Source organism: Dermochelys coriacea, chromosome 10 (assembly GCF_009764565.3).
Source record: "Dermochelys coriacea isolate rDerCor1 chromosome 10, rDerCor1.pri.v4, whole genome shotgun sequence".
Lineage (NCBI taxonomy): Eukaryota > Metazoa > Chordata > Testudines > Dermochelyidae > Dermochelys > Dermochelys coriacea.
This window is the reverse complement of record NC_050077.1, coordinates 67,946,213-67,960,440: the sequence shown is the minus strand read 5'-3', so window position 1 is coordinate 67,960,440 and position 14,228 is coordinate 67,946,213. Positions and strand designations below refer to the sequence as shown.

The following is a 14,228-nucleotide window of genomic DNA, read 5'->3' as shown; positions in this document are numbered from 1 at the left end:
ACAGAAGGAGTGAAGCGGATTGTAATTTTTCCTTTGTGCTAGTGGGTCAAGACTGTAGGAGACCCCAGTTCATCATCAATCTCAAGACGCAGACTGCCTGGCCTAGTGAAAAATCAGATATGTTTTGGAATTGATACTTACTGAGCCTGCATTCCTTCTGCATGCATAATTCCCACTGAAGTGTATAAAACAATGTCAGGATAGGAGCAATACAATTTTTAGGGAAAGGAGCGTCAAAGTGCTAGAAGCCCTCCTGGGGCAATAGCACAAGAAAGTGTTTTGTCTTATAGAGCACTTCAGCACTAATGAATGGTTCGGCATTAAGAGCATTGTAACCTAACTAGAAGTTTCCAGTTTGTCCACAAAACCGTCCCAGGCAGCATCAGTGCAGACTTCTCCACACTCCCCCGCCAATATGCTTCAACTGGGGCCCATAGGGACAGCTTAGGTTAAGAGGGAACTTCGTTTTCTTTGCTCATGCAACGCTTAGTCTTTCTGCTGAGGCTTCACGCAACAGTTTGTTCCTTTTACAAAACACAATGGTTTAGAGTAACCAGACCCTAACCCTAAACCACTGAAGTAAATAGAAGCAGGATCAAGACTCTAGGTGGTCAACTCTTAGTGGAAGAGGCCATGGTTTTGTTCTGTTTGTACAACAGCTAGCACAAGGGGTCCTGGTTCATGACTAGGACTTCTAGGAACTACAGTAGCACAAATAAATTAAAAAATTATAACCACCATGTTATGCAGTGGGGATAGGGCTGGAGACATGGTCATATTCTGCATCTTCACAATAATTAAAAAACAGCTTACAAGGCAGTTTGATGATGTACAGTAAGGAGGAGAGTCCACCTCAGTCTCTTAAGTGTGTTGGTTCTGCACAGACAGACAATGGCAGTAAAAAGTGCCAGCAGACATGAATACATACAGGAGGCACAACATTAAGGGATTTTGTGCTAAACCTTCAAAAAATTTTCACTCCTGGGCAGATACAAAGTTTAGACCACTTCTGAATGTTCAGATTTTTTTCCTTAAAGTTATGAGCATGTACCACAGGGGAAAGACAATGCTTGTATTTGATCACTATATTAATGAGTATTTTTAATTAATATCACTTCACATTTTTACGTCTCAATGATTGTCACTGTTACTTGCCGTCAAAACATTCGTGTTTAAATCAGATTAGATCAATAAATAAGATTATATACATTGAAGATTTTTAAAAAAAGAGTTTTAAAAAATTCCTGACGATGAACTGACCAATTATATGGTTTTTGGGGTGTATTCAAAAAGTTAAATTTAAAAGTTCTGACTTGTACAAAAAAGTAGGGAAAAAACCCCATGCACGTTAAGCAGAACCACAAACCAGTTATGTGTGTAAACTTAAGGAAAGAATGTAAAGAGGTTACTTATAAGATAACAAGAATTTAAGTATTTTTACATATGGTCAAAGGTAAGAATAGATAAGAATCCATCATACAACCAGCCCTTCGTTGACATATGGGAAGAAGCATCTTGAAGACATGGCAGCTAGTCCACAGTAATTTTGTTATAATGATAGGTAAAAGGTACACATAAAAAAGGTACTTTATTGGCATGCTAAAATCTAGTTGTGATTGAGTGTATAACCATTGCTACACCTATACAGAACCTATGGGACTGATAAACAGAGGCTCCCCCAAAAGACTCAACGGTGTTAGATCTCAGTCACACAAGTCCTGTGAGACAATCTTTGTACCTCAGCTCTGTCTGTAAAATGGAAACAATTTCTTGGGTCAGTCTTGTCAGTGTAGACTGTGGGCTCTTTTCGGAAAGGACTGTCTTCCCGTGTATTTGTACAGTACCTAGTACAATGTCTCCCAACTTTAACTGGGGCCTTTATCATGTTCCCATTATGCCTCTGGCCTTTAGGGCAGTGACAAAGCTCCTCCAATCCTGTGTTTCTGGCAGGACTTTCAATGCTTCCCCAACTGTGCCCCAGGTTTTTCAGCTCAGCTTCCACAGCTCTTTGCCATGTTGTTTTCGGGCTGCCTCATTTTTGCTTGCTTTCAGGTGTCCATCTTATTGCTACTCTGGGGATGGAATCAGTTTACATCTGAAGCACATGGCCAATCCTGGCAAGGATGGTGCTCATATCCTCATGGCTGCACTGTATCAATAGATCTAGGTTTGAGATTTTTCCTGGGCCAAAAGATAGAGGATTTTTTGGAGGCAGGTTGTATGGAATGAAGACAGTTTGGACATGTCATACTCTCTCATTCCCCAGCATTCTGCACTATAAAGTAATGTTGAAAGTATGCAGCTCTGGTAAATCTTGAGTTTGGTTTGGGTGTTGTATTTTGAGGATTTCCAGACTGTATTTAAACACTTGAAGGTGTTCCTGGCTTTATTGATTTTGTTTCGGATGTCCTGGCTTGTTCCACCTTCCTGGCTGATGGTGCTGCCCAAGTATGTGAATGTTTCTACATGGGTGAGAACAATCCTCTATCCATACTGGTGATGGTGAGGCAATATTAAAGGCCATGATATCTGTCTTATTGCAGTTTATTTTCTGTCCAATTTGCTGGCTGGATGTGTTGAATTGAGTTTTTTCTTTTATATGGTGTTGAGTATGTGATAGGAGCTTGAGATGATCTGTGAAGTCTAGGTCTTCAAGAGATGAGAAGGGTGTTCATTTAATGCCTCTTGGCATTCTTCTGTTCTACGCTGCATTACTCAGTCAATAGCAATGTTGAGGAGGACTGCAGACATGACATGCCCCTGACATACTCCTGTTTTGACTTATCTGAGCTTACTGTAATAAATAATGTAACATTAATTTTCACAGTGTTGATGCAGCCATTGAGTCTTAGAACAAGGAACTAACAAAGAATGTCTAACCCAAAAATACACAGGACATATTTGAAATGTGCTTTTGTATATGTTAGCAAAAGTCTTGCTACTTCTAGATATGCTATTTATAAGGATCACATTCCTTCTCCAGGACTCTAAGCTAGCATGGTCTCATTAACTTTCACAAGTGAATAAAATGCACTATAGAAAAATGTAATGTTATTAATGAGATAAAGACTTACCCCTGAGATGGACAGGAAATAACAGTGAATGGGAAGTAATCAACCATGCATCTTTTTAGGATGGACCTGTACAAGATAAGTGGAATCACTACACACTTGTGTACAGTCCCTATAGAACTTGATTAGCTAGTGAAAATGGCAAGGCCATGTTAAACCAAAACTGAAATTCTCATTTTCTCTTTAATTGGCAACACTTTCCCTGCCCCCCCCCCCCCAAAAAAAACCTGATGTAGCAGTGAGTGCTCAGAACTTAAATTTTACCATATTTTTTATTTATATAGTTAAGAAAGTAATTTCTGGATAAAGGAGTTTATACCATCCATGTTCTTGAATCTATGGCAAGACTAAAAAAATTCTATAGAAAAAATACCAAGGAAGTGAGTTGGAATTCTGCCTTTATATTACCAACCAGGGAGTTTTTGATGTACAAGGAGTTCAAAAATCAGGGCATTTAAAGTTAAAAACACTTGTAAGTCACACTTTGTATGTTGTGCTATCATCCATTTTGAATAGCTTACCATATATTAGTCCAGATACCTAGTAACAAATGTTAGAGAAAATAGACTATTTATATTCTATGTTAATAATTTTTACATTTGAAATTTTGCTGCAGATTAGATTTTTGAATTAAATATAAAAAGAAGACAACCCAACTAAAAAAAAGCCCCCCCCAGAGATATTAAGCTTCATTATTGCCTTTTTTTAAGGAAAGGGGAGAAAAAAAGAAATTGTTTTTGCTTAGTGAATGTAGCATTGAAATGATCTCACTGAGGTCTTGTCTACATAGGGAAATAGCTCGCAGGGATTAATCCACTTTGGAAGTGGACTGGACTAAAGTTCAAAATGACACATTTTGTGCCATATAAGAGAGCCCACATGGGAACCAGTGCAGGATAGCTATTATGCTCTAAATTTATACCCAGGCTTATTTCGCAATAGCTTTCCTGTGTACACAATCCCCTGCCTAAACTTTGAAGGCCACACCTCATTGAAATAACCAGGATTGGGGAAGTGGTAAACTCCAACTTTTGCTGTTGTTGCTCTTTGCCTGTAGATGGTCTTCTGCAAGGCCAAATTAACAGCACATCTATATGCATCTGTCTATTTAAGTACTTATATAGTCATGGCAGAGGGTTTGGGAACTGAACCCTTAATTCAAGTTTCTTTTGAAAAAGAAAAATTGTTTAGGGGATTTTAACAAGAGGCCTGACTGAAACTGCAGACAGTCAACCAAGATGGTGTCATGGTGCAAGACTCACCCCTGCAGCACCTCCTGCTGGTCTCTCAGGGAATTAGCTCTCCCAGCCTCCAGAGCACTCTCTGCAGGTAGTGTCCCACTTGTCACAGGCCCCCCATGTCCCTCCCAGACCCCAGTGCCCCTTTTACCCAGGGTGCTGCCACCTGGCAGTACCCCCACAGTTTCTGGGTCTCCCCTCCCCAGGGAACCCCCACCCACTATCCCCACCTCAGTCTTTGGCTACTGCCAGTCACCATTGAGGCCCCACACACTGAAGCAGACTGTAGTGTATAAGCCAATTATCACAGGCAAGGGGAGTTTGGACCTGCTGCCTCTGCCTACCCATGGGCTACCCCCTGCAACTCCAGTACCTATCTTAGGCCATCTGCCAGGCCTGCAGCCTAGGACTTCTCCAATCTAGAGCTTCCCAGCTCCTCTAGCTTTCCCCAAGCCTGCTCCACACCAGGTACCTTGGCTGGCTGGCTGGCTTCCTCTACAGCTAGAGGAGACTCTATCTGTTACTGGCCCACTGCCTTCTTATAAGAGCCAGCTGAGCCCTGATTGGGGCATGTCCACAGCTGAGCCTGCTTCCCCCAATCAGCCTGGGAACTGCTTGCTTCCAGCCACAGCCCTCTCCCAGGGCTGATTTCAAGCCCTTTAGGGCAGGAGTGGGTGACCACTCTGCTACAGTCGGTATCTGAGGTAGATCATTGAGCCTTTGAAAGTCATATATTAGTCACTGTTAATTGGCCTTTTTATACTCAGTGGTCCATCTCCAAGAGCAAATGGTGAGTCCAAACCCTACTGTGTGTATAAGTAACAGGAGAAAAATCACTTTGGAAAGTGAGGGGTAGCTGCCCTAGATCAAGGGAGCTGGGACAGAACATAAAAGCTGACCCAGCCACAAGGGCTTGATAAGAAAGATCTGTGGATGCAAAGGAGTTGCTATCTGGACAGCAGCATGATGATGAGAGGCTGACTGTATGGGTCAGAGAGAGGACATTGCTTTCAGAAGATGTAAGCTATTTGCTGTTTTTCTTTTCTGTTCTGTAAGTATGCTGAAAAGGCCTACCTACTTTAGCTTTTGAGAACTGTAAATTTAGATAGGTTAAGCAAACCATTCCTTTGTTTTAATTCTATTTTCTCTCTGGACAAGGTTTTCAAAAGTGATTTTGAGTGTTTCAGTTTTTGTGTCCCCAATCTGAGAAAGCTGAAAGGGGCCTGATTTTCAAGGGCAAATGTTCTGCACTTTCTGCAAATCAAACCTCTTGAAGTTATCTCGGGTTGGGCACCAAAAAGCAGATGCACCCAGAATCACTAGCCACTTTGGAAAAATCTTGGACTCTGGGGGGAAACTTTCTTACAACAACTGTTGTATTAGTAATAACATGCAGTTCTCCTGAAAGAAAAGAGAACTCTAAGGAGAGATGCTCAAGGAACATAAACCCCTCAATCAGTCTCACTCTAAGAACATGGATAGAAGTGCCTTCTACCAATGAGTTGTGTTGCCATGAGGCTGCAGCAAGTGAACACATGGGGAGAAGCCAAAAGACCAATGAGGAGACAAGAGATGTTGATGGGGTTGGTGACAATGGTCCATCAGTGTAGTATTGGAACATGTCCCTAGTATTTAAAAATAGACATCTGCCTTGCTCATTTTCCTCAGTTCCTTTGCAAAGAAAGAGTGTTTTATATTGATATCTAATAACTTTAGAGAATGCAAAGCCTACAAAAATGACTGGAAGAGTTAGGAAACTCAATTCCAGTCAGTGGGATGGATCTGCATAACATGGGTCTGATAAAAAGTCTATAATATTTACTTTTGGAAAGAGTCCTTTAAGACTTACTGCCCCATCAAGCTACCATTCATTAGTGAAGTCTGCTGAAACTTTTTTAAATCATGCTCAGTTCCCTCCACTTTTTTTTTCTGAACTCAAACAACACTTACTTAAGCCACTGGTCAAAAAAATGTAAGGCAAACTATGCAGAGCAGACCAACCCTGGAATTTGAGCCAGCTCATGTGAATTTCAGGTCAACCAATGGCTAATAGCATCTCCACAGGGATTAGAAGCATTGTCTGCTAGTAAACTGAGCAGCCACAAATGTAAACTCACTCATCCATTGAAGTCATGTTGAACATTTATTGAAGCATGACTTGAATCAATATACAGAATTCCAGGCAACCTTTGGTGAAAGTTTGCTGAGCAAACTAATGAAACGTGATTTAAAGTATGTTTAAAGTAAGAAGCCCATTTGTACCTGCTATTGTTCCAAGTTCTACTTTTCTTTAAAGGCTTGTTTAATACAAAATTGCCTTTGTAGCACCTAAAGGAGTTTTTCAGGTCTCCTGACCTCCAGAGTCAGGGAGGCTAATTGCAGTTCCCACAGGATAATTTAAAAATGCCCTCCCTTTTTGGCATCTTTGGAGTATCATGTCTGGCATTCAGTCCCTGTCCCATGTGTAGTCTATGTCTCTGCTGAAATCACTTTCCATAAATGGGATGAGTGCCAAGAAAATCAGATGATCTCTCCTATAAACCTAACATGAGAGTGTCCTCTGCTTTGGTTGATTGACACAGCCATCCCTTAGATTAACCAGGAAGAACTGCACAGAATACATCAGATACAGTGGGCCCTGCTTCTGAACTCCTTTACACCAGTTTTATACTGGTGTAAATCAATTGACTTCTATAGACTTACTCCTGATTTACAGAGCTACAGATCTTCTGCCTTCTACTGATGTGGCTATTAAAACAATGTGGCTTGTTGAATTGTATTGAGTTCTACATTTCTGTCTGTGTAAATTCCTGCTTAATGATAGATCCTGTACTTTTAGAATGATGCCCAGACAGATTTTGTTCCTTATTTATTTATTTTGGCAGATCTCCCTAATAAACTTTGACTTCAATTTCCCTTAAAAATGTGGTAAAATGGATGTGACAGACCAACTACGGTCGTTAATAAATTGATATCTGATAACCAAGGAAGGTGAGGAGGTGAAGATTTATGGGGGGAAACATTCCACCAAGCCAGATGAAGGTATGCTCCGCAATGACAATGAGTACACCCATCAAAAACAATAGCTTGGTGGGTCAGGCAGAAATTTACACACCAGCCTGTGAAATGCAACACTTAAGGCCCAGCAAAAGGGTCATTTGGAGGGGAGATGACCTAGCTCGAAGCGTTAGAAAGAACTGGTCTGGGAAGAAAGATGACCCCACCTGATACGATATGCTAGACCAATGGTGAAACTTGGATATAAAAATTATATTAAAATATATTTTGGAGACATTGGAACACAAGCTATGAATAGACACAACACAGATAAACCCAAATCAATTGTAAAGGCATTGAAGTATCTTAAAAAAAGCCATGTTCTGAAGAAAGGATTAGCTGTTCAAATGACCAGATTAAACAACATGAGTAAACTGGCTCCTGGAGCATTGAGTGAGTTCTGAGGGCACACTCCACCAAACTGTATAAAACTAGCTTTTGCGCCATTACAACAGCACCACATGGCAACACCCAACAAACTACAAAGCATAGGGCTGAATTTGACCCTTTAATATTTTATCTTTTTTATTCTGCTTACAAAAAAGTGGGTTTTTTTTTTTAAAAGAAAAAATAACAAATCCCCAAATCTGGGGGGAAAGGCAGTTTCCTGTAAAAGATTCTCACTAAAACATTTTAAAATATGCAGAAGTTCACAAGTCCTGGAGTATTGTTAATGTTGCCCTGTTCACCACCTCTCCCCCAGTCTATTCTGCAAGAACACAACACTACACAGCCGTGGCATATAAATACTGCAGCTTTAATAGTCATATCTATTCAGAAAAAACAAGCATTAGTCATGAACGCTACATCAGCTTAACATACACAAAATCCATATTATTCGCCTTACTCAGAGCCACGTCCATAGGATGGACCAGGGCACCTGCCCCAGGCCCCGCGCTTTGGGGGACCCCGCGCTTCGGGATACGGGTTTTAGGGTGCTCTGGACGGTGACCAGGGTTCTGGCGCCAGCAGCAGCCCGCGACTCAGACTACCCTGCTCCACCACACCCTGCCAGCTCCCAGTGTCACTCATGGGAGGGGGCAGAAGCTGGAAAGAGGCGGGGCGGAGGCTTGGGGGAAGGGGTGGAGTGGCGGCGGGGCCTGGGATTTTGTGAGCTATAGCTAAAGCTCATGTTCAAATAAATTTATTAGTCTCTAAAGTGCCACAAGTACTACTTTTCTTTTTCCGGATACAGACTAACGCGGCTGCTACTCTGTAACCAGTTTATGAGTGGCCCATACCTCTGACTGCTTGAAAGCGCTAGACCCATTTCCCTGAATGAAGAATAAAATAAAATAAAATGTGATTTAAATAATTTGGGCACCCTCTAAAGTGCATCCAGAAGCCACCAGCCTCTCTGTATTTCTCAGCAAAGATTTAAAAAGAGAGGTACGGAATAGTCACCACACTGAAGTAGGTACTTAACTTTATAAACTTGCTTAAGTGTTTTGCTGAATTAGGGCCAGAGTGCTGTACTAAAGTTTCATATTACCAAGACTTTGTTGATTTTATAGTCTATACTATACTATAACATGGAGATTTACAAAGTATTTTCATAAATTATTTAACTACACTTGCTAAATATGGGCCCAATCCTGTACAGTATTGAACAAATTGTAGAGGTGCTGAGTGCCCTCAGCTCCAACTGGGAGCTGCTTGGCAACTTGCAGACTCCGGATGCAAATGAATAAATTAATTTTGTCTTGTAGGTTCCTTGGAGTGTTGGTTGTTTGTTTTTGTTTGAATATTGTGGTGTTTTCAGTATTGCCCCAAACACAAGTATTCAAAAACCATGAATCAGGCCATAAAATAAAAAGGGATTGGCTTGATAATCATGATATCTTTAAAAAACAATACATTTGGGGTTCTTTTTAGTTGTCTTCCGGTTTTGAGTTCACCTGGGTCATGTTTTCAAACTCACTCTCTGCAACCCTGAGTGCTGGAAACCTAGATTGTTTTTGTTTTTAATGGAAGCAGAGATTCTCATGTAATCACATCTGCCAGAGTTGGGACTTTCAGGAAAAGTCCCAACTATCATTAGATTCATAAAATCACAAGAGTTGGCAATACTGTTTGCTAACTCACTAATTTGCAAACATAGTAATTGATAAAAAGAAAAGGAGTACTTGTGGCACCTTAGAGACTAACAAATTTATTAGAGCATAAGCTTTCGTGAGCTACAGCTCACTTCATCAGATGCATTCCGATGCAATGCATCCGATGAAGTGAGCTGTAGCTCACGAAAGCTTATGCTCTAATAAATTTGTTAGTCTCTAAGGTGCCACAAGTACTCCTTTTCTTTTTGCGAATACAGACTAACACGGCTGCTACTCTGAAACCATAGTAATTGATATTGGTGTTCCCAGTCACTGGTGTTTAATTAGTTTAATTAATTCTATTGCATAAAAGAAAAGAACAGTTAATAGCTTATGTTCCATTATGGGATTGAAACTACCATGCACTAGAAAGCCTTCTGTACAAGTTATAGATAAAAATCTTTTGTCATCAGACTGTGAAACCTGTTACCATTGGCCGTAAGAAAAGTGGGGGTTTCCTTCACTTTGTGAAACAATACCTCAGGACTAGAAATTACTCTGTTTTGATAGATAAGAATGTTGTTCTTCCCACTCTGCTTCAGTTCTGTATGCCCCTGGGGCAGTCCACAAACCCACTTTTTCTTCCAATTAAATATAAATATCTTGTTAAATTTGCTCTTCCACTTTCTGATGGATTGAAAATAATCAGGGCTGGGTTTTGAACCAAATTTAACATAGGACTGTAGACCTGTGACCAAGCACTCTAATAGCTGTGCACAGTGTTGGGAAGAGACAAGGGTCACATGGATATGAGAAAAGGAGTACTTGTGGCACCTTAGAGACTAACAAATTTATTAGAGCATAAGCTTTCGTGAGCTACAGCTCACTTCATCGGATGTGCATCCGATGAAGTGAGCTGTAGCTCACGAAAGCTTATGCTCTAATAAATTTGTTAGTCTCTAAGGTGCCACAAGTACTCCTTTTCTTTTTGAGAATACAGACTAACACGGCTGCTACTCTGAAACATGGATATGAGAGATGGAGTGGATTTATGGCGAGGGGAATGAGAGACTGAGAAGATGGGGTGACTAGTGTCCAGGGAGGCCATTTCACTGAATATAAGCAGTGTTTTTCCAGGGGTGAATCCTTCTGAAGAGTAACAGTTTGGGTTGCCATGTTTTTCCCTCTCATTTTTTCAAATGGCAGGATTCAGTTGATGCCTTAAGACACTAAAACACGCTCTAAAACTTCTGCACCAGGTTTGCACTCTGTGTTCTGTGGAAAGAATGAACAGTTAGAAAAATATCTAAGTTGATTTAATGCAGTAGCTGACTGCTGGATGGTGTAGATTAACCTACAGTACCACATTTTGTATGTCTGGATGTTCCACTGATTTCAATGAGATTTCAGTGGAAGGAAATAACATAAAAGAACAGATTTTGAAGGCACCAAGGACAAAGAGGTGAGAACCAGTGGGAGTGGGGGGCCCCCATTGTTCTTTGAAAATCTCCCCCAAAGTTGATAACCTCACTTAAAATATATTTAAAGTACACAGATAAAATAGCTTCCATTAAAACAGCCTCTTTTAACAATGTTAAACAACAACATTTTAACAAAAATGTTAAAAAATACCAGACATCTTCACATTTTAAATTATGAGGTAATTAAGCCCTTCTCATTTTATTACTTCATTCATCTGTAATTTGTCTTGGAATTTACACACTGCTCTGGCTTGACAGAAGAAATTTACCTTGTTCATAAAAGAATTGAAGACATATTTCTGCAGCTTTTACTATACAATACAGTTTGATGACAGACATTCCCGTATTGTCATATATCAGCGTACAAGAATTTTGGGCCTTGTTTCTGAGCATAAGTAATAGTATTAAGGCTTGTCAAACTGGTAGGAATCTATTCACCAGTTTTTCCATAATGTTCCAATGTCTGGTGTTTTAAATAAGTCACTGTAAGTATCAGTGCTGAAAGCTTTAGTGTATATTTCATGCAGAAGTGTTTTACTTCAGAGTCAACTGAGGAATGAATGATCTTGTATTTAGTTCATCTAATTCCCTCTGCTGGGCTCAGTGAATTTGTAACTTGCTGTTCCTTAGCAGGATCTGCCAAAGTCCATCACTCAATTTTCATGTAGATTTCAGTTGAGGTCCATGACCTTTTGTTATACATTTGATGTGATTTATAATTCCATATAATTCCAGAAACTGGGAATGAGCGACAGGGGATGGATCACTTGATGATAACCTGTTCTGTTCATTCCCTGCGGGGCACCTGGCACTGGCCACTGTTGGAAGACAGGATTCTGGGATGACCCAGTAGGGCCATTCTTATGTTCTTATGTTATGTAATTACCTCATTATTAGTAACTCCTTATAACTGCTGTATTAATGTGGTTCATGTTTCCTGTATGTTCTTTTACAGCTGAACTTCCACTCTTTATCATAAAGGAGGAAATTTTAAGAACATTTAGGGTATGTTCTCTTTATTAATTCTATTGGGAGATACCAATGTAAATCCCCAAAATATCACCACCTTCTTGGTGTTATGTTTTTACAAATGCACAGTGCAAACCCGTACTATCGTTCTAACTTTTATGTTAGATTGAGAAAGCAGAAAAGACCAAAAGTGATGTTTTCATGAGAATATAGTGCCTAGTTCTCTTCTGTAACAACAGTCTGCACTGAAGTGAACACAAAATGTCTGCTAGTTTCTATAGGAGACAAAAACAAAGTTATAACACTTACATAGAATTTGGGCTTGTTTACAGTACAGCACTGCACAGCTACCCCAGTACAGCTGCCCCACTGTAGTGTGCTTGTGAAGATGCTACCTATGCTGATGGGAGAAGCTCTCCTGTTGGTGTAGGCACTCCACCTCCCCAAGAGACGGTAGCTATATTGACGGGAGGGCTTCCCCGGTCGACATAGCGTTGTCTACACTGGGAGTTAGGCCGGTATAACTACATTACTACATTGAATTTTCCACACTGCTGAGCAACGTATTTATACTGACATAAGTTGGTAGTCTAGACCAAACCTATATGCCTCATTGTTGCTGTGTGAAGTCAGTGGAAGCTTTGAGTGAGCAAAGAATGAAGGATCAGGCTTTTGATTTAGAATGCAGTACTTTAATTACATAGATATTTGCCATATACTAAAAAAATCTACTCTTTCATAAATGAAGAGCTGCATTTAATACAGGCGAGGCTGTTGGGTGTGTGGTGTTGTGGGTTTGTTTGTCATTGTTCTCACAACATACGTCTGAGAGATTCTGGGCCTGAACGTGTAAGCCTTCTATGTGTAGCATTCCTATTGAGCTATTGGCTGGAGTTCTGCACAAGAAGGGTGTTCAGGGCTGAGCCCTTTAACTAAAAAATACTTCAACTCTTTAAGAATATGCAACTCTCACTTTTAAAAAAATGCAGTCTCAGCTGTTTGCACTGTAGTGTTAGGAGTGTTTGGAATACAGGAGATTGCTGATGTGTGAGTATCCAGTAGTAGTCCTTCAGGCAGAAGTTCAGAAAAATGTACAAAGAGAACACAAAGTGAAATTGCTTAATTTTTTTTAAAAATCAGGGTCACAGTTTTATAAAGGGGATAGGAATGATATTAGAATTAAAATGACTAGAATATATGTACTGCAGCTATATTTTAATTTGTACATTGTACACATGCACATCTAAATTTGTTTTTATATTGCTACAGGCAGTTACACAATAACTCTTCTGCTATATTTCCAAACCATTTAATTACAATTATCCCACTTAAGATGTCAAAATGTGAGCGTTGTGTGGATTGCTCTTTGTTTCTTTTATAAGTAATTATTATTATGTTTTCCTCAATCACACAGGAAGTATAAGCATAGGAATGAAGGAACTGTCATTCTGGATCTGACCCTTTAGTCCAGTATCTTGCCTCTCACAGTGGCCAGTATCAACTGAAGGTCTATAATCAAACCTACTGATTTTCGTTTGTGAAATCCTCATGAACTGAAACTGGCAGATTTCACAGAGCCTTAGAGAAATGTTTATCCTCTTTTGCAGACTCAAGAGTGTGGGATGGTTTAGAGAAGTACCTCATTGTTTGGGTCCTTATCCAAATGGACCCAACCCATTCATGATTTGCTTATTGATACTTCTCATTTTGTATGATTGTCCATGTTATCTAGTTGGAAGAAGGAATAACTACTAAAGTCTGCCCACACACTAACTGCTAAGACTACTCTGACTGACTGCTAATGCTCATTACTTACTTACACTACAGCGCTGCCCTATGCATTGCAGTGAAAGAAAACCTTCCACATTATTTGTTTCTTGTTATGCAGGAACAAAAAATAAAATGACTGAGGCCTGTAAATAAAATAATTATAAAAACTTAAATAATATTCAGTGCTTTTTCTTTTCCTCCATAACCTCATATTCCTTTCAAACATGAAATAACTTTCGAAAGAGGGATGGCTGTGGTGAAAATCAATACTTTTCCTCTAGCTGAGCCTACTTCAGAGAAAAGTCAGATCCTGCCCATGCTCTGTGCTTGCATCTAAAAAGTCTAGGTTTCATTCCCTGTGGCAGCTATCATTACTATACAGCTACCTCATACAGTATATATTGACTTTGTAAACTGTGGTTGTTCTCTGGTGCATGGATCAGTATTCTGGACTGAGCATCCAAGTGTGGAAACAGGAAAAGTCTGACATGTTATTAGATGCATCCTTACTCATGCTCTTTGTACAATTTCCTGCGTATCCCTGGATAGAAAATCAATGGTTATGTATGAAGTATCAGTAGTTACCTATTGGAAAGTAGAGAGATG

At 39.9% G+C, this 14,228-nt stretch overlaps 1 long non-coding RNA gene across 1 annotated transcript; it reads left to right on the top strand.

Annotated features, from left to right (window-relative positions):
• The first annotated feature begins 5,093 nt into the window (after positions 1-5,093).
• On the top strand, positions 5,094-13,762 carry LOC119862869. The gene is made up of 4 exons (XR_005295410.2): positions 5,094-5,328; positions 7,195-7,351; positions 11,839-11,888; positions 13,267-13,762. It is a non-coding gene; the product is annotated as an uncharacterized LOC119862869 (long non-coding RNA).
• Positions 13,763-14,228: the final 466 nt, after the last annotated feature.